The 22,308-nt window shown below is 37.5% G+C and overlaps 1 pseudogene across 1 annotated transcript; it reads right to left on the reverse strand.

Annotated features, from left to right (window-relative positions):
* Positions 1-5,315: 5,315 nt before the first annotated feature.
* LOC306649505 (SKA complex subunit 1-like) lies at positions 5,316-21,219 on the reverse strand (annotated as a pseudogene). The gene is made up of 4 exons: positions 21,198-21,219; positions 12,236-12,826; positions 5,606-5,732; positions 5,316-5,419 (listed from the first exon to the last, which is right to left on the reverse strand). The product of its transcript is annotated as an SKA complex subunit 1-like (transcript).
* Positions 21,220-22,308: the final 1,089 nt, after the last annotated feature.

A 22,308-nucleotide genomic window follows, 5' to 3' on the forward strand; every position in this document is an offset into this window, starting at 1 on the left:
CATTCAGACCTCATTCATTTCTGGGTTGGATTCCGTCTAGTGTCACTCACACTGTAGGTTCAGCAGGCTCCGACTTAGGGGGCAGAGTCTGAAGCATGGTCCAATCAGGGGCGCTTGGGTGAGAACAGTCCAATCAAAGACACGTCCCGAGAAGACGGGGCGGGCTTCCCTGCTAGGCTCCTCCGTCTTTGGGAGTCCGCCATTCTTGGGATCCGTGTCCAATCGGCCTCACCTGTTCTCCAGAGCCCCAAGTTGCTCTGCCATTCAAGTGCTGGAAAATGTCTAGGGAGTACACCAGGCACCCTGAAAGCCAGCAAATGGTGAGTGTGTGGCGGTCCTCTTGCGATGGGGGAGGCAGGCTGTTTAACTGGCGGGAACGACCATGGTGCTATCTCGAAATGGTGCCTGTGGGCTCTTACGTAGTCTTTAGGTTCTGAGGCCTTTAACCCTAAGTTCCTTCCTGTTACAGGGCTGGGACCTTCTGGGAAATGAGGCTGGAGAGAAAAAGTCAATATAATACAATTGGGTCCGATCTAATGAGGAAGGTGGGGGACTGGTGGGGGACTGTTTTCCCTTCTCCTTCCAAAGCCGTTCCCCCTCCTGCTCCAACCTGTTGCTAAGGTAACCTGCTTCAGGAATTGTTCCTCCCCGCAGGTAGTTATGAGTTGTTAATGGATACCTCCTGGGCTGTTCCTGCCTGGATCCCTCTCGGTTGCTTCCCACCTCTTGGCTCACCCTGGCCACCGGGTGGGGCTTTCTGGGAAACTGAGGTAGCATGAAGGCCCACCATCAAGTCAAAGATTTTAGATATGACCCAGGTATACGTTTATAGAAGGGATAGAAAGTGGGGGGAAAGGGACACTTCTAAAAGAAACTATCCTCTCGGAAAGAAGAGGACTGGTATATTCATCCTGCACTCCAGTGTTATTGGATATCTCAGGGAATTTTTCAGTCTCACCCAGGTCCATCACTGGACTTTGTGTGTATGTGTTTGTGTGTGTGTTGGGGGGGGGGAGGTGTTTACTGGGGATGAACCAGGGCCACTTAACCACTGAGCCACGTTGTAACCCTTTTTAAAAAATATTTAAAGACAAGGTCTCGCTAAGTTGTTTAATGCCTCACTAAGTTGCTGAGGTTGCCTTTGAACTTATGATTTTCCTGTCCTAGCCTCCCAAGTCACAGGAATTACAGGCATGTGTGTAACTGTGCTCAGCCCCACCTCTTGAATTTTGACTGGCAGCAAGATGATGACTTTCAAGTCCTTACTGCCATAAAAACTTTAGGTTACTTTTGGCCCATGCTGACTGGTTGTATTTGGAACTTGCTTTTACAGATTTTATGATTGGGGAAATAATTCATATCTCCCTGAGTTCAGGGATCTTGTTTGTGTGAGTCACAAAAGTCCCTTCCCCTTCAGAGTAACCTGTGTTTTTTGTTTTTTTTGTTTTTTGTTTTTTGTTTTTTTTTTTTTTTTTTTTCCCTTGTCTGCATTTTGGGCCTGCATTTCTTCGGCAGATAACAGGTAGTTTACTGAGGAATGTAACATATCCTGTTGACTTAAAGTAAATAGAACTGTTGGTAAACCCCTTCATCAAAAGTTAAAAAGTGAGAATTAGCACAGTGGGATAATTTAATAGAATTATTCCCTTAACCTTTTGTTCCCACTACTGAAGTCTCTCCTCTTATCAAGTTGCTTCCTTACCTTGGCTATCATGAATAGAGCTATATTGAATATGGAAATGCAGTAATTTCTTTGATCTAGTGATTTCAGTTGATTTGAATGTAGGCCCCACATTACTATTATTGTATTATATGGTAGGTTTTTACAAGATTTTTTAAGGGCCTTCATTCTACTTGTTAAATTGACTATGCAAGAGTTTCCATTTTTTCCATATTTATATACTCTAGGCAACTAGGTTTTTTTTTTTTTTTTGAGATTTTGATAATAGTCATTCTCACAGCTGTACCCAGGCTGCAGGATATATGTTCTTTGCATTAAATCCCTGATTCGAGATTGTTAGATTTTAGACTGTCAAATAGTCACTGTAAGAGTGTGATGTAAAATAGCTCTGGGAATAGTGACCCGTTGTTTAATCCTTCCTACAATATTGACTGTAGCCCATGAAAGTGCTTGCACCCCAATGTAAAACCACTTGTTTGTGACCTAGGAAATTTTCATATGCCCAGTCATATCCATATGCTCCCAGAGCTTGGGCATTTAGAAAGTAGTTCCTTGTATGGAAGATGATAAAACTGAGACATGGAAAAAGCCCTGCAGTAATTGGTAGGCATGGAGGTATTACAGGTGTTAGATAGTGGAGTGGGCTAAGAAATGTTGAACTTTCACTCAGATGGCCAGAAATCTACTCTTTCCCTTATTAATTCCAAAATGCAGGATAGATAGAAGATGAACTGTCAGCAGTAGTATTTCAGAGAATATTCTTAAATTTCTAATAGAGAAACCCAGAGATATACTTTCAATATCATAGAAGGCTGATGTTTTTTTCTGTGGTTTTGAAATCTGTGTGTATCTAGTCTCTTTCTATCTCATCAATAGGAAATTTAATATGCAAACTCGAGACTTTAGAGATGGGGATACACACACACACAGACACACACACACACACACACACACACACACACACACACACACACCTTCCTCTCCTTAGGGTGACACTAAATGTTGGGGGATTCTGTACTAATATGTGGTACATTTTCCTGTGTAGTACATGTCCAAGCTTACCCGAGGTTTCTTATTTCGTAGTTTCTTAGTTGTCCAATGCATGTCTTTCATTAATGACTTTGTCTTGGAGGGACTTGAAATGTGAGCAAATATTTATTCAGGGTATTCATGGATGTAGGGAGATTTAGGAGCCTCCTATTCTGTAACTGCAACATAATTCCCCTTTAATATCTTCCTTGGATTATGGTGTTGGGGTTTGAATCTGTTGCCTTGCATATTCTGCACAAACACTCTACCAGTGAATTGTGCCCTTAGCCTCAACATCAGCCTTTAGATTGGGTTGTATCATCTTGTCACTTTTTTCCTTTGGTAGTTCTGGGTATTAAACCCAGAAGGATATCTCATCCTTTTTAAATTTTATTTTGTTTAATTTTTTTTTCTTTTGTGGTGCTGGGGACATAGGGCCATGTGCATTCAAGGCAAGCACTCTGCCAACTGAGCTATATCCCCAGCCTTAAATTTTATTTTGCTTAAGATTTCAATAAGTTTCACAGGCTTACCTCAACCTTGTGCTCCTCCTTACTCAGCCTCCCAAGTATCTTGCATCAATAATGTGCACCACCATATCCACCCTATAATTCTCTTCCTTATAGGACTTTGTGAATGTTTTATATTTTTATTTAATATCTAAGTATTTATTGCCTCTGAAAATATTTTTTAATTTTATAAAATTTTATTATAGTGTTAGAATTGTTTTTATTACTCTCTTTAATCTCTTACTATGCCTAATTTGCAAAATAAATGTTATCATAGGTATATAATAAAATATATAGGGTTCTGTTCTGTCTGTGGGACTTTGTCTTGTAATGTGTCCCCTGAGGATAAGCTAGGACTAGTATATCCCGGAACGGTTACGCCCAATTTTTTGCGAAGCTTCGGGTGAGGTAAACTGTAGAAGGCTTGGAAGTCAGGTTGTTGGGAGTATGTCTTACTGAAGAAAGAGAGAGGGAAAAGAGAAAGATCCTAGTTCTAATCTAGTGCCTACTAACAAGTAAACTCTCAATAAACCTTCCATGACTGAATGGAAAGGTTTCATGACTGAGGGAACTGGACTTCATGGAGGGCAGATGTGTTCATCCTACCCCTTACTCCACACAGACAGAAGCGATTAGGTTTGTATAATCAGTTTCTTGCATAAGCAGGTTGACACGGAAAAGGAGGGAAATGCAGGAATTCTGAGAACACAGGTTACTGCCTTGGCTCACAAGCAGGCCACACTGAAGAAATCCCCAGTTTTGAACTCAGTAATCTGTTTTGCTGCCTCCCTCAACACACTGGGTTCAGTAGTAACTGCCCCAGACTTAATGATTGTCCAGTGGCAGCTATGAAGGGGGCCTAGAAGGCTTGGTGTAGAGGGAGCAGAAAAATCACTCAGCAGATCTGGGTAATGAGACAGCTGTAAGCACAAGCTGTGGTCAGAGACTGTCTCATAGCTGACAGGTCTGCTATTTTCTACCATGTTAGCTCAAGGCTACAGCTATTACCACATTATGATCTTTTCAGCTATGTCTGGGGCCTACAGTCTATACTCAAACCAGTGTCTTCTCCTTTGTCATGTTCTTATTGGTGAAAGAGATCTCTCTGGACAGGATGATTTGGGTAAACACTGGAAGGGCAAAGTGCTAGACTGTGGACACAAAACCAGAAGGAAAAATTGAGTGTTTGTGGCAGTGTCATGTGTGCAAGCTTGTGGTGTACATGACAAGTCTGCACAGCAGGTTTGGAGTCAGTCAGCATGAACCAGATAAGGAGGTTCTGAGGTTTATGTGCATGGGAGTGGATAGAGGATTGATGAAGGCTGCCCAACGGTGTGTGTTTGCCTGTGACCACCATGTTCCCTCAGAGGTATTTTTGGTGAGTGGGTTTGAAACGATCGTACTACCTAAGCAAGGTTTGCACTTATACACCTGTGTAGGTGCATGCTGAGGCTGCAGTGTGAGTGCTGACTACTGACATTGAACATTGGGAAGCTGCACAATGATTCCATGTGGCAGGGCCTGCCACCCTCTGCGGAACAAGGGCCCTGATTCCAATCCTGAGCCCATCACCCCAGGTTTGGAGGTGGAGCAACTGAACTGCTAGATGCTTTGTGTAGGAGTCCAGAGTGAAATAAAAAATTAGGCATATGAAAAACCTAGGGAGAGGAACTGCTGCCTTGTGTCCTGACAGCTGCAGCTGGTACTCTCTTAGGTGCTGAGAATTTGAGTCAGCCTATGGCCATTAATGCTGTGGAGCAGATAGCAGATGACAAAGGCAAGCTGGCTTCCATGAGTGTCAAGATTACAACTCGGGCCCTTCCTGTTTCTCTGGAAAGGAACCTGTCTTACCCTGCTTGGCACCTCTACTCACCTAATTTCATGCCTTCTCTATTCCTCCTATGCCTCTGCCTCACAAGTAACCCTGGGCGGGGGTGAATAGGGGGTTACCCAGGTGTCCTGCTCCCTGTTCTCCTCCACTGTAGGACTCATAAACCACAGCAAGTCAGCAGCCTGTGCAATCAGCAAGTTTGTGAGTGGGGTATTGTCTGACCAGATAAGTGCTCACTGGCTTTTCTGGACTATTTCTAGTTAGCCTAGTCAATGTAGGCTTTCCCTAAATCTCCATCGTGTCCTTGCTCTGCTGTTTTCTTACTGGCCTGGTACGGGGACCGGTCTGGTACTCTAAGGTAGTAAGATCCTGAAGGGCATTTTCAGGGAGTAGAATGAATTATTCAGGACAAATGTATGAGGAAATTTCATAAAATTTTTGAGAAGAAAATCTATTCAAGATTGCTTAGGATCTGCAAATATGTTCCAAATGAAACATGGAAGCCAACCTAAATCTCTCATTGGAGGAAATGTGGGGCTGGATTACCAGACTTACCAAAATACTCCATCTCCTCTTTTCCATTGGCTACATACTTGCCATTCACATCAGTGCTATTGATGGCCCCCAATGCATGGCTCACTACAGAGGCAGGGCTAGGGGTCAGCAAAGCTCCAGTCTCTGGCTTACACCAGGGGACAAGGGACCAAGTTTAACCCTTGCTCCACCTTCACATCAGTTGCCTCTGAAAATATTTTTTACATGATATGAAGAAAGGTATACTAGCATTTGTTTTTTGGCCAAGATAACACATTGTCCTTGTAACTTTTTTAAAAAAGAATGTTATATTTCTTCCCTACAGTGTATTCTCTCTTGTTATCATTGCCTAAATCATAAGGGTCTTTTTGATGGTAAGCTTTTGTAAAAATTTTCTCCTATGTTCTGTAGGTTTTTTTGTTCATCTCATGAGATCTACATCAATTGCTATAATTTTATTATATGCATCCATATGTCGCCTAATGATGTTTTTTGGTCATTTATGAACTTTATGTACAAAAATGGCTATAGCATGCAATCTAGGTGTGTTGTAATTTATACTAACTTGGTGTTGAAATAGTCTTAAGACATATGCAAAATGGCAGATTCATCTTACAGTGTATTTCCCAAAATTTATCCTGATCTTTGAAGCATTGCTATATATACATATGTGTATTACAATTATATAGTATTTAATTGATTTATGATTTTTACATATCAAATTTATCAGACTTTTTAGCTTTTTAAAAGCACCAACATCTGTCATTGCTGATACTCTGTGGTATGTTCTTTTTCAATATCTTTGAATTTTTCTCTGTTGCTTAGGATTGTCTTTCCTGTACTCTACTTTTATAAAATTTCTTTTTTCAAACTACTGAGACTGATGATTAGTTAATGAATTCTTAATTTACCTATTTAAGATTGTTTCTTTTTAATATCAACAATAGATTCATCCCATTTTTTACAGCTTTATTGAGGTATAATACATATATAATATTTATAAATTCAATATGTATTTTTTCTTTTAAAAAAATGTATGCATCCATAAATATGATTCAAATGTCCATTACCCCAAAGTGTTTGCTGGTACCCTTTTAAAATTCCTCCTTTTTGTTCTTTCTCAACATCTTTTATTTAATAAATATAATCTTACTGAGCAAAATCAAAACAGAAGAAGCATCAAAGTTAAATAAATCCATAAATTATCACAAAGCTGATGTACTATGTAACTACTACCTATATCAAGATGTAGAATATTAATGAATCCCCAGACAACCACAGTCCTACCATTTGAGGACATGTATATATACATTTCATCCCATCTTTATAAGATTGTAAAGTATGCGTACTTATTTTTCATTCAGAAATGAGAAAAATGATATTCCTCAAGCTAAGTGTGCTGCTCACTCTTAATAACTATTTATCTAAAGATCCTGTAGACTCAGTGACTGACATTCAGCTCAGCTTTGTCCCCTGATAAGTTTTGCTCCAACTATGAATGTCACTACTTCCTGACTAAATATTATACAAGAAATAAATTAAAAATGTACTATAAATCATGAAAAACAATAATTTCAGCAGCAGTGTTAGCATAATATAAATAGAAGAGATAATTACCTCCTGGGATTTATCAAACAAAATTGGTGTCACAAGTAAATTCTCACATTGGATCACATGCAAATTTATTGTAAAATAGTGTCACTTCTAGACCAGCAAGATTAAAGTCAACCACAGGAATTGGGGAATCTGTTTGGAAAAGAAACATGAAATATTCAAAGTGGATGTATCTCAGGTGAAACATGATTCACAGTTGAAGGTGTAATGGCTTAGTGAGTTCTTTATCAAGCCCTGTGGCAGGAGGAGGTGGAAGGTTCAATGTCTGAATATTGAATGTATAGTATTCTAAGTAATTTTAAAAATCATAGGCAGTGTCAATTCTGTGGACCTTGATGGGATTTGCTTATAATTGAAATAGAACATGATGTAAAATAATGAGGAACCATTAAACTTTGTAAAGATAATTTTCATTTTGTTTTTTGTTCCAAATTTTCAATGTTTTTCGGTGTATATGGTTTATAATATAAAGGTGCATATGTTTTCATCAGCCAAATTCCAAAAATACCTGAAAACCTCATGTTACTCTTCTCATCTTAACCTATAAAATGTCTTCACCAAGTCTCCAGTTATTTATCACCTAGTTCTCACACACATCTCACCTTAGAGACTGTATTGTCTTATTGGACCTCATCTCTCTGTGCCTGTGTGTTCGTGTTCAATGTTCTCTGGTGTCTCCTATTCTGCAGTTGCCCCGCGTGCCATGGCCCCAGGCCTGGAATAAAAAAAATCTCAGGAAAATTCACCAGTAGACATTTTTCAAGTAAAATTGATTGGATGGAATTACCAGGAATAAAACTGACCATGAGGTACTGACGGGAGACTCAGGTACTTGATAGTGCAGTGACAACTAGGACAGTTCAGATTAAAATAAACAAATGCACAAAAAAATCCCTCCACCCAATAGAATAAATTTTCTAATCCCTTCATTCCAGAACTCTTTTTTAAATCACCATCTGCACAGCTCTCTCAATGCGTCTCTAAAAAGCTAGACCCTTCTCAACTCTCCCTTAAATCCCCCGTGAGGCTCTGGGGATCCACAGACTGGAGGCTGGGAAACCCTCAGAGGCTATGCACTACCTTCTTACTGACTCTCCACCTGACTTTGGGTTCTTGGGCTCTTTTCTATCTGCTTCATCCCCACTCTTTCTTCTTTCTATTACATTTTAGTATGTGGCACTTAGCTGGTGTTTGGAGATGTGCAGAAGATCACTTGAGGACAGAAAGAATAGAGGGGTTGCCATCAAGATAAGAAAATGGTGGTGGATCCGAGGTCAGAATTATCATCTACCATTCCACATTTGGAGGAGCCATTTGTCTAAGGGTCTTTGACTGCCTCCCTGTGTATTCCAATTGCAAATGCACGATATCCTGTGAGTACCTGATTTTCCTTCTTTATCAAACTCTATCCTGCCTCCACTGAGCCCTCTTTGGACCAGGACTTAGGCTTGGTCTATGAAGATCAGAACAAAATACCAATGTTTCCAACAACTCAGATCTGTCACCTCTCTGTATGTGACACCAGCACTCATTGAGATGTCTGTTGGGGCAAACCGAAGTCTGTATAGAAACATTTTTCCCATAAACACCTGAGGGTGGGCCTCTTGTCTCCCTTCCATTTATGGGGTAGAAGGAGCCTAACTTTCAAAAGCAGTGGTTAACTAACCCAGATAGGTTTCAGTTAGACCAGCCCAAATCAGGGATTTGTAAGTTTTTTTACTTCCTTGACATTATTGAGCTTCTAATCACCTTCACTTTTGTCCATTTTCTTCTCTTTCTTTTTCTCTTTTTCTCTCATCAGGGGTTGAACCCAAGAGTGCTTAAGCACTGAGCCACATCCCCAACCCCTTCCATTAATTTTTAAGCTTTAAGACATTGTCTTGCTAAGTTGCTTATGGCCTCCCTAAATTGCTGAGGCTGGCTTTGTACTCACAGTAATCCTGCCTCAGCTTCCAGGGCCATTACAGGTGTGCACCACCATGCCCAGCTCTTTTTTCTTAAAAAAAAACCAGTTATAGTTTTTTTAGAAATTTCAGTTGTGTTTACAGGACTCTTTTTTACTGTAATAATACATTACTGATTAGAATCTTTCCTTACCAGTTTACTGAAAGGCTGGCTTTGTCCTTCATAGGGGATTATTTCACCATTGGTTCAATGGCTGGTGAAAGGGCTTCTCCCTTACTTTCAGAGTATGGCTATTTCCTCTTATGGGTTGGGTCTATGCTAAGTGTGTTGAAGCCATCATGCTACACACTGTGATGAATCCCCACATTTCCAAACCACTTGCAGTTTGGCATGGCCACAGTAATCATAACCAATAAGTCACTTGCAAGCAAAGCATAGGAGTATCAGTGTCCAACGAATGTCACAGTCCTGATGTAAAAGATGGTGGCATTACCAACACCCTAGGTCTTCAAGATCCTCTGGAATACCATGCACCTTGAGCTGACCTTCCTGAGAAGGTGTGTGAAAAGCAAATACTCTGAAGTCATTGATACAAAGTCATTTTTTATTTAAAAACATTTTGACTGCTGGGGATCAAACTCAGGACTTCATGAATGCTAGGCAAGTTCTTTACTGCTAAAATATGCCCACCACATAGGTCATTTCTTTTGATGGATGTCAGTCAAATCAGGTGAGCCTTGGAATTGCTATGTCCTTCCTTCCCACATGAAACAACATTTAGACATTTTGCCTTAAAATGAAAATTGGGCTACAGAGAGGTGAAACAATAGAAATCTGCAGGTCAGTCTTGGAAATGGTGGGAAAACATGCACACATGTACAGAGAAGTAGTAAGTGCATATGGTAGGTGGTGAATTCAGTGCCCTGCACGCATTATAGGTGGAAGATTATTAGCGTGTGAGAAAAGGTAAAGAGGGCTAGGTGTGGTGGCGCACCGTGACTTGGGGGGCTCAGGCAGGAGCATCACAAGTTCAAAGCCAGTTTCACAAATTAGTAAGGCCCTGTCATGGCTGGGGATGTGGGTCAGTGGCTAAATACCCCTAGGTTCAATTCCTAGTACAAAAAAAGAAAAAAAGAAGTAATAATTAGGGTGACCCAGGATTTCACAAAACTGGTAAATATCAAAATGGTTTATTCAACAATAAAATTAAGGCTCTCTGTCTAGACATGACCCTGTACTCTGCTCTTCATCTGAATTTGACTGTTTCATATGGGTTTGGTCATGATTTTTCTTTTCTCCAAATTTCAGAGGCAGTGTCCTCTGTGGTCCCTTTCCCATCTCACTTTTGTGACTTTTACCACCTGCTCCATTCTGTAGACCTGGGGACTTCCCTCCCTTATTCTTCTGTTCAGTGAGCTGATTTTTCTCACTTGTGTGTTGGAAGACAAGCTCAGAGGAGAATCTCACATCTCTTGTGATAATGTGGTCCAGACCTTGTGGGAGTTCCATCATGTTCTGTGTGAGGAAGACTTTCTCTTTAGTTTTGAGGACTACATCAACATAGACAAGAGAATAATTGGTGACCACAAGCTAAGGAATACCAGCAACTTCACAACTGAGAAGATACTGGGAATGATTCTTAGTCTTTGGAGGTGGTGTGGCCCCAACATTTTTGTTATTCTAGTCTGTCTTTCTGTGTCTGTCTCTGTCTGTTTCTCTCTCTCTCATGCACACACACACATACTTAAGATTTAGATATGTCATGTGTAACTATGAGAATAATTTATTTTATTCCATTAATTTTGTAATGATTTCTTTAAGCAGTGATAGGAAACCAGACTTTCTCACAACTTGCATCTTCTATATGATCAAATTTGCATTATGAGTTAACATTAAATGGCAGTTGTCAATGCAGTGTACAACCCTACTGAAAAACATGCTCTACTGACCTGTTAGAAACAGCTTGATCAGATAGCTTGTTCATTCTGATTGATGTGTTAATGTGTTGTGATTTTGTTCTGAACATCAGCTTCCTTGGAATGTGAGTTCTGTGATGTTCCTTGGAAAAATTTCCTTCAAACTGCACATGGAGATGTTCTTGTTTTAATGTACTTTGATAATCTCTGCCTTAATTTTTTTTTTCTAAAGCTAAGTGGGATATATTTTATCATTTTCATCTTAAAATTCTTGATTTACATAGGAGCATTACTTCTGCCATCATTTTCCCGATCAATCTTATTTTCGATGTGGAGATTGCCTGATCTCTTCACAGCATTCTCAGGATTCTACCCCATCTTTTCAGGCACATCTTTTGGGTTCCTGTGGAAAAGCAAATTTGGGAACTTCATGTCTGCAGATTTAAGAGTTTTCAAATCTTTCTGACCCACCCTCACATTTAATAAACAGAATAGTTCAAAAATGCTCTTAATTTTGCCAGTTTCATGGATTTCAGGGAGCAATCAAAGGTTTATAACCCATGTCTCTTGTAGTACTTTATATGAGCAATTGCCAGGTTTGTTTCTGCCTTCTGATGTACTAAGGAAAAAAAATCATCATTTATTTACAGTTTATTCAATTTATTTTTCTTGTTTAATGTGTACTAGCATCTTTTTTGTCATTTCTCTGTATCTACACACTTAACTCAGAAATTAATTAACATTTTTTGTTTATTATAAAGAGAATTATAGTGGATACAATAAGTAGCGAGTTGAAGAGGTACATAGGGTGACTTCCAGAAGGGCCTCAAGCACAGGAGCTTCTGTCCTTGCACAGATAGGATACCACACCTTTCTGGCACATCAGTGTGTTCACCTACCTGGAAGCTCTCCAGGGCTCACAGTTTAAAAATTTTTATGACTTCATCATGTTGGCATGATTGATTACTAACACTAACTCCAATCTTTTTCCTCTCCCTGGGGATAGCTGGAGTTGCTAAATTTTGCAACCGTCTAGTCATTGTGACCAGGCCCCATCCACAGCTATCCAGGAGCCCACCAAGAATTGTCCTGTTAGAACAAAAATAAATGCTTCTATTGCTTGGAAATTCAAAGAGATTTAAAAGTTCTGTGTCAGGACCTGGGGCCAAGGACCAGTGAGGAAAAAAAGGTGTATCCCTATCACTCGGGACATTACAAGGGTTTTAGCTTTGAACAAAAAACCGAGGATGAAGAACAAAGTCACAGAATTCATAGATGTTTTTGGTTGATGTACAATCTTGTGTTTACTAACTACTGCTTTGTTGATTTCCTTAATAACATCACTGATACGACAATAGGTCAAGTAGAATTTCATGTACACAGGAATACCATTAAACTCATCAGTAGTTACAAATATTTCTTTAACACTTCTTTGTTCTTTGCGGGACTTCTTTGTGGGTACAACTACACAGTTGAGATTCCTCAACTTTAGTTCTTCAGAGTCAATATGACTCTTTAACTAAGCTCTGGGAGGAGGCAAATGGGAGGGAATATTTTCTTTGAGATGTACCACATCTTTATTATCTTCAAGAGATTCATGTAATTCTTTATGTGAAGTGTTGGTTTATTCCTGATGCTGAATTTCCAATTCAAATTTATTTAGAAGTTCATTTACTACAGTGATCTCATCTCCTACTTTATTTAGTGTTTAAGTTCAAGGTAGGTTCCTGGCCAAGGCTACTTAATGACAGAGGGGTTTTTTTTGTTTTGTTTTGTTTCTTTTTTTGGTTGGTTTTTGTATTTTGTTCTGTTTTTTAATATTGCCAATATTTTCATTAACATGAAAGCATAATCGTTCCAGATCTGAGGAAGCCATCCTTTAAGCCTCTGCCAAAGTAATGCTTCAGACCCCAACACCAGCCTCCAACTTCAGGCTGGTAGGGGACCAAAGAGCCCTCTAGCGGCTGGGTCGCCAGCTGTAGATAACTCCAGTCTTGTTGGGAAATCTGGGTCAATTGTGGGAAACAGCTCAGGGCAAGGAATACAAACAACCCCCCAGGCCCAGCACAGGTGCACATCTAATTACCATTTTTAGGAAGACTTTTTCTCTACTATATTTTGGAATTCATTTTATGACTATTGTTGCTCTCCCTGCTCTAGTTTCTTGTATTTTCTGTGGTTGTATGCTTTTATCCGTATTTTAAACCCAGGCTCATTTTCTTAATCTACTTTACTACTGCTCTATTTTCTTCTATTTAATGTATTCCACTGTATTCATTCTTTTTTCAGATATTAGAGCATTAATGTGTGGTTTGAGTAGAATAGGCCAAGTTACGTATTCATTAAGACTGTATTTTTAGAGCTAACTTCTAGAATTTATGTATATCATTCCTTGACCACTGTGTAGTCTAACAATTGGGACCTTATTAAAAACATGCCTGAAGTCAGATACACCCTTCATATTTATCTTATTTTGCTGTTCAACAGATATTTGTTACGGACTTTATGTCATTAACATCAGGCTTCATGGGACAGGCTGGTGAACTAAAATAAATATTTCCTGGTCTCAGGAGAATGCATTTCCTTGGTTACTTAAGCCATGTATCATCTTTCCATAATTCACACTCTGTTATCACCTTAAAATTGATACCAGAATTGACACTAAAAAGTATGTGTAGATCAGGTTTTTTTTTTTTTTTAGATAAGGGCATCATGTTGATTTTATAACTAAAAAGTAAATGAGATCTTAATTCAATAATTTTGTATAATCACATTGTACGTGGAATTGTCATTCTGGCAAAATTAAAGATGCTGGAATTTTTAAAAATATTTTTAGTTGTCAATGGATCTTTTATTTTATTTATTTATATGTGGTGCTGAGTATTGAATCCAGGGCCTCACATATGCCAGGCAAGTGCTACACCACTGAGCCACAACACCAGTCCCTGGAATTTTTTAACTCTTATTTGTTTGGTACTGGGGATTGAACCCAGAATCACTTAGCCGCTAAACAACCTCCCCAGCCCTGTAAAATATTTTATTTAGAGATAGGATCTTATTAAGTTGCTTGTGGCCTTGCTATGTTGAGGCTAGCTAACTCGTGATCCTGCCTCAGCCTCCTGAGTATTGGAATTACAGGCGTCCACTATCACATGCAGTGACGATGCTGGATTTTAAAAGAGCAGAATTGGAAACAAAATAACAAATAAAGTGATTATCTAAATTGGATCATTATGGTAGGTATATTTAGGTAGTACTCATAAAGTCAATGTATAAATAACACGTCAGGAGTATTTATTTCAGGTTCTTTATTTCTCAGTGTCTGGTCTGTTAGTGAATGTCATGTGACAACCTTCTCATGCAGCTTTATATACTGACACTTTGCACAGTTGCTTCTGTATGAAAAGGTGGATATGAGATTTAAGACTCTTTTTTTTCTAAGGGTGAATGCTGGTTCAATTACTAATTTTTTGTTTATTTTATTGAGAAAACACTAAGGTACTATCCACAGTGATTGAATGATTTAACATTCTTACCAAAGATGTAAAGAGTTTTCAATTTTCCATAGCCTTGACATGTACTTTTCCTGTTTTATCCCATTTTTAGGGATTTTAAAATTTTGATAATTTTTTTATTCATCAGACAAAACACAATGATATTTGGATACATAAAACGCATAGTTATTTGTTACTTATGACTCTGAACAATAGAATACTGCTATACAAAATCATACAGGGGATTCACAAGGCACAGTAAAAAGAAATTATATAGTTGCAGGGGTCAGTGTATACATGTTAGATGGTATGAAATCAGCTAAACTTTAGGACTCGCTATTGATTGAATATTTGAATAAGTGCGGGGGGGCAGATATGGGTTGTATAGATTTTCCCCTGTGGTTTGGATTCTTTTCCTGGGTTGATTTGGGGCAGTACATGGTGGCACTGGAGTGTGACAACCTAAAAATAGAAGGCATTTGGGTGTGGACTTAATAACTTCTCCAGCAGGGAAACTGACAGGTTTTTATTTTTTATTTTTATTTTAGCTCAGGCTAAAATACTGGGTTATTAACCACCAAGCCACATCCCCCAGACATATTTTTTTTGTTTTATTTTGAGGCAGCATCTTAGTAAGTTGGTCAGGACCTTGCTAGGTTGCTGAGGCTGGCTTTGAACTTGCAGTCCTCCTGCCTCAGCCTCCTAATTCGCTGGGACAACAGGCAAGTGAAATTTATGCATTTTTTTGTACATATTCTTGTAGCATGTCTAAGACTCTATGGCCAAAATCTAAAGTTAAAAGATTTGTTTTCTTCTAAATTCTTATATTTTTGCTCTTATATTGAATTATAAGATTCCATTTGAGTTAATTATTGTATATAATCTCTTGTAGAATCCAGTATCACTCTTTTCCATGTGACTATGCAATTATCTCATCCTTACTTATAAAAAAGAATATTTCTTCCCTGTTGAATTATTCTGACAACCTTGTCAAAAATAAGTTGACCAGAGTTTTGTAGTTTATTTCATGAATTTCAGTTATCTTCTCTGAATCTCTTTAGGTATTCTTTTAAACACGGAAGGTTCACATATGTTTAATGTGATAATGTGTGAAGATCACTAAAATATACAGTAATTTTAAGTTAAGGCTATTAGAAAGAAATGGGTTTAACTAGTAAGAAGCCAAGTAGATTTTTTATTTTAAAACAATGTATTACATATGGTGAAAAATAGAAATCTACTTTTTTTTTTGTTTTTCCAAAAAACGATTCAGAGTAAATTCATCAAGTATTTGTTGGACATCAGTACAGTTATCATGATGCTGGAAAAGCATCACATCTTTATTATATTTGTTTTTCTCTGATACATCATAAAATAATTGTCTCCTTTATCTCTAAACCTCATTTGTTTGAACTCCACCACAGAGAAAACAAACAGGATCTTGCAAATGCCAGGGAAGAACTCTACCACTTAACTGCACCCACAGCCCCATGAAACTTACTGTTCAACCATGTCCATAAGCAAAAAAAAAATAAAAATTTCAATTAAAAAATGCAACTTGAAATAATACACATTCAATACTATTATATATATATCTATACACACAAATATATATATGGTCATACATATATGTATATAATATACACATATATACTGTATATTGTACAATGTTACAATGTGGTCTGATGTACTAATGGATTTCATGTACTTTATATTACATAGTATAATATGTAATATATAGTATATATGATAATTATATATATATACACACACACACACACACACACATATTTAACCATGTGAATCGCATGTATTTTAGTTTTATTTTTTTGGTACTAGGGATTGAGTCCAGGGATGTCTTACCACTGAGCTGTATCCCAAACCCTTTTTATTTTTTTTATTTTTAGACAGGGTCTCACTAAGTTGTTTAGGGCCTCACTAAGTTGCTGAGGCTGTCTTGGAACTTGTAATCCTCTGTCTCTGCCTCCTGAGTTGCTGGGATTATAAGCATGAACCACCACCACCTGCTATATTTATTTATTTAATGACAGTCTCCAAAAAGACTTCAAGTGGAGAATACATAGAATACAGAAAGGCAACTAGGCAGTAAATAAACAAAATTAACTATGGAGAACATAGTTGAAGACAGTACCTAAGCATGTTAGATACCAAGTCAAAATCATACACACAATGAAAGCCTTGAAATTAATTTTGATTTTTATAATCATTCTCCAAAGGTCATTAGTATCCTGATACACATTAAAAAGACAAGTTAACTTGGTCACAGTAGCACTCAATCTAATTAAATAAGTGTCTGTATTTGACCACAAGGCCTTCAGCAAAGCACAGGTTCCTTCCAGTGGGAGTCTGAGGTTCCACTCCCCTTTCTTTAGGTGCGAAGTCTTATTTCCCACTTCCTCTTTTCCCTCTCTGGGTCTCAAAATACTAATCATTTCCAAATCCTGCTTTTTCTTGTGAATCCATCTACTATGAGGGGAAAGTGCCAAACCTTCATATTTTGGACAGCATTCCTATAAAATTGATTGAGGAAAATTCTATCTTATTTAATGAATTCCAATCTATCAGAGCACTTATCTCTGCAAAAAAGAAAAAAGACTTTTCTAGTGTGGAGCAAAAAGAAGTTAAAATATTTAAACAGATCAAGTTCTTCCAAGTTTCCACTAGTTTTTCTCACTATGTCTTCAAACTGTAATTATTCATTTTTATATAAACATTCTATTTGCTTTTTAAAATTCTCAATTTACTAGTAAAAATTAGTAAAATTAAACAATATACAGAAACCAAATCAATATCCAATTGTTTGAATGTGGATTTGTTTCTCTTAAATAAAAAAGGAAGATCATGGCTAACTGCCAGATATTCTGAATAATATTTTATTTCATCTTAAAGAACTCAAAACATAAATGGCCAGTGTGGACATTTACTAAAGTTCTGTTATCCTCAACAAAATAAAAGGAACCTTATCTTTTGCTTTTTTACATTCTTCCACTTTTTATTTTCTTTTCCAAAAACTTTAAATCCTAAGTCAAAGAAAAACTTAGAGTGTAAGCAACATATTTATCATTTTCAAATTTCCAAATCTGAGTCACCAGGGATATTATCAACCTGATTTCTGAGTAAATCATTATTTTTGAAGAGTCTTCCAGTATTCCATGCATTGATTCATTATATGGATATGCGTAAGAAAATATATGCATAATGTAAATGGTTTCTCTCTCTTCTGAACTATCAAGTCATGCCACCTGGAGAGACAGAAAATGCCTGGTATTGATTGTGAGAAAGAAGTAAAAGCCAAATGGAAACATAGAAACTTAGAACAATGGAAACAGCTTTGTGCAAATTTTTCTTTTGGTGACCCATATATTTTATCATCTACTTTTAGGCTGAGGTATATAGTATTTGAGAACTTTCCAATCCAGTGCAGTCAGCAAGGAGGTGCTGGGCTTGTGCTTGGCCTATTCCTCCCCCACCACCATTTTATTCATTCCACTCTAGGCTTTTCTTGTAGTATCAGATATCCCAGGTTGTTGTGCTGTGTAGGTGCTGAAGATCCTTAGGGAGCAGGCCTGGCTCCCCAGTGCCAGGAAATGGTGAGTGCAAAGTGACATCTCTTGAGCCTGGAGAGGGAGGCTTTTGGAACCAAGGGGACTAACTGTGGCAGAAACAGGAACCGGTGGGGACTCCATACAGTCTCTGCAGTCCGCAAACCACCTGGCAGCACACCCCTCAGTCCCACTGGCCAGGCAAGTGGGGAGAATGTCAGCCCCACAGACCCTGTGCAGCCTGCCCAGTCCCCTCAGGGCATCCTCAGCTCCAGCCTCAAGTCCTGTCTGGCAGGTGTGTGCTGGCAGCCCAGGATCTTCCCAGAATGTGTGGTGATTGACAACTGGGCTGAAACTCAGAATCACCTCTCCATGTGCAGTTTTCCTGCAGGAGAGGTGCTGTGGGGGTATGGTAGCCTCACTTTATCCTTCCTCCTAAGCTTTGCTTGCTGGCTTTTTCTTTTTCTTTTTTGGTACTGGAGATTGAACATAAGGGCGCTTTACCACTGAGTTTTCATCTTGGTAATTTTATTTTTTATTTTGAGACAGGGTCTGAGTTCCTGAGACTGGTCTTGGTATGGTTTGATTTATATAGACTTTTCTATTGCACTTAAGGATATAATTTTTACATACATATGAATTCATGTATAGATTTTGTTTATATTGTAATTGATCTTTGTAATATTGTATATTCCTAATATGCATGTATCAGGTAGTAATAGCTACTTTTGCTCTTATAATTCAAAGGTTCTTGGCTAATTTCACATATATAGATCTTTGGTGATGAATTTTAGAACTTTATATTTTGGTTCCTTCTTTCATTAAAAATAAAGCATGCTGAATTGTTTTAGTAGCACATTGTAGTTACACATAATATTGGTGTTCACTCTGAGATAATCACACATGCATGGAATAGCATTTGCTATATTTTATTTCTTTTTTTCTTTTTTTTTTTTGTTGGTGGTGCTGGAGATTGAACCCAGGGCCTTGTACATACAAGGCAAGCACTCTACTAACTGAACTATATCCCCAGCTCCCATTTCCTTTTATTTCCTAGTACTTCCTCTTTTCCTCTTCTCGATCAACCATTGCCCTTTCTTCTCCTGATCTTTCTTCTATTTATTTGTTTTTCTTAAAAAATTACTACCTCATAGATACACAAAGGTGAAATTAGCTGAGATATATTTGTATATGTACATAGTTTTGATGAGAAAATATTGTGGATGAGTTTTATTATCTACACATGGAGTGTGTAATTGAAATTTTTATGTTCATTTGTGGTTTTTATTTTTACCCAAATTCTGGCTATTTTATTTTTAAAATGTATATATGTGCAATACCACATGAATGTGATAAATATATATGAAATATGAGTATCATATATATGAAAGTTAAGTACTTCTATGGAAGTTTTATATATGTATGAGTGTATATATATATATATATATGCATACATACACATATATATATGAACTTTTATGGTGTTTTATACTATTTTTTTAAACTAGATATAATATGACCAAAAATGTAACTGGCCCCTAGTAACCTTTTTTCACACCGTTTACTTTTTATCTCTTCCAAAATATACATTCCCTTGAATCATCCCCCTGGGTTTCAAGTGTTTAGATAAATACTGCTGCATTTTTACATGTTATCATGGTTACATGTACTACAATTTTAGTAAGTTTGTGTTTCTGGTGGAGGGTGTATCTTGTATCCTCAATAGTAAAACAGTTCCCACAAATAGATAATAACAACTTAAATTCCTTCTTCAATTCATAGGAATTCATTTGTTTCATATCTTCATCAATACTATTTGATTTTGTCAGTGATGGGATTTTATTTTATATTTCTCTGATTTCTAAATGTGTTTTTTTTTAATTATTGAACACTTAGATTCTCTTATATATTGACAGTTCAGATCTCTTGCCTGCTGTTCTTTTGTGGTTTCTGGCTTCAAATATAAGAAAATACTTGCATAGAGGCAGGAGAAAGTTAGATTTCAGGGAAAAAATGGTCTTTCTTTCAGTTATTAAAATTTTTTATTTGCCCTTTTTTTGCCCCTGAGTATGTATTTTTAGATTTCTTTTCTATTTTTGAAGGTTATTTCAAATGGAATTCTAGGGCTTACTTTCAGAAATTCTGACAGGAAAAATCTCTCTTCCTTTATGGCTTTAGAAAAATGAATATATTTTCTCAAAATCATTTGGAAAATGAATTGGTGATAACATTTACTAAAACATTAGTTCCCCTTCCTTAAGATTTTTGACAGTCAACCATGCATTTTATTTTCTGGATTTGGGGATTTCATTATTTTTTAAAAAAATATTTAATTTTTGATTTTTTACAGACGGTATTTTGATTCATTGTACACAAATGGGATACATCCTTTCATTTCTGTGGTTGTATATGATGTAGATTCACACCATTCATGTAATCATACATGTACATAGGGTAATGATGTCTGTCTCATTCTGATTTTTCATACCCCCCTCCCTCTCATATGAAATAAGTTTTGGCAAATCCTAAAAATAGTCACATATGATTTATTGTTTACTGAATGATATCTTGTAGAGTTAGAAGCAAAATGATATTTATTTTCTGAAATAGTCACATAATTTTTTATTTGCATATTTTTTTCTTTTCAATTTTTCTTCTCAGCCATTTAGATTTTTTTCCTTCCCTGAGTCATACTTAGATTACAATCTGTGATGTGTTTTTTGTTCACCTTGTAGTCCCAAGCACTTGCCCCTCTAAAGAATCTGGGTTGATATAGTTCTGTTTCAGAAGACTCCCCTTAACATAAAAGAAGAAAAAACAGTTGTGTTGCTTCAGTCAAAGACTCCTCCTCAGATGTCTTCAAAACGGTGAGGAAATATTTCTCCACACTCATATCCCCTTATCAGGAGCAAACCAGATTTCAAGAGCTTTGAAGGAATTTATATAGTTGTAAATGTGTGTAGTTCTCTGCATGCTGCTGGGTTTGCCATTTGACATAGAGAAACCTGTTTTTCCTCCTCTTAACAATATTAGAGGACCCAGTTGAATAATGCTCTTCATGGTGGTTATTAAGACAAGTAGGTACTATGGTTTTACAGTTAACAACACAACTGGAAGATACCTTGCAGATACTCTTTAACCATTATCTGCCACTCAAAAACTTGTAATCACCATTTCACCATAGGCACCCAGGTCATCCACATGCCCAAAAACCAAGGTTGAATCTTCCTTGTTTGAATTTCAGATTCCAATTCTGTGTTGATTCAAGATGCTGCAACTAATTATATGCTTCTCATTTCTCTACTTTCATTCTGTGTCCCCAGTAAAGGAGTTCTCTGTTCCATGCCTTTATAGCCCATATCCACCTATATTTAGAAAACTATATAGAAATCTGGATATTTGCTGATTTGTAAAGAAGGGTTAAGTTACTTCTGACTGTTGTTTTTTCTTGTTATAGACCAAACCAGGACTTCTCTGGGTCCTGAAATGGGAGCTGCATGACCACTCAGATATGAGAAAGTTTTCTGTTAAAATGTGTGATATTTAGTTATGTATATAAAGACAAATCCTTCGTTTTTTAGTAAGTCCTAAAATAATAAGAAAAGTTGTATGCTTCATATAGTCTAGTAGAGGTGTTTGGGCTTTAAAATGAGACACAGTTGATATTAATTCCTATCCCTGCTGCTTATTAATTGTGCTGCTTTGGTTAGAGAAGAATAAATATATAGCCTGGTCATTAGGTTTAAGGCCAAATTGAAAACTAAAATGTTTGCTTTAATGCATTCAAACAATAGATTCAAAGCTATGGCTAGATCTGAAGATGTGGGGCCCTACATCCTATGACTCTGTCTTCTTTTGCTTGCTGTCTTGTATCTGGAATGGAAAGGACCATGGCCAACATTTAGTGCGAAAATGTCTACTTCTGGAAGCTTTCTGGTTGGGGTTTCCTGCTTTCACTCAGGGCACTGCCTCTCCTGTTCTTTGGACCTTAAGAAAAATATTGGTGAGGAATTTTATCCCTTTCCTCTAGCATGAAAAGGAGGGGTCAGGACCTTCCTCTCCCTGAGGTCAGGAGAGAGAGAGAGCTCTCAAATTTGGGATGTGGGCCTATGAACTGAGATATGCTAGAGGTTTGAGATAGAGTTAGTTTTGAGGGTGTAGCTGTAAAAATGCATATACTGCTTTAGAAATATTTTATTGCTTACACAATGGTAATGTCCTGGATATATTGG

Source organism: Sciurus vulgaris (assembly GCF_902686455.1).
Source record: "Sciurus vulgaris genome assembly, chromosome: 18".
NCBI lineage: Eukaryota > Metazoa > Chordata > Mammalia > Rodentia > Sciuridae > Sciurus > Sciurus vulgaris.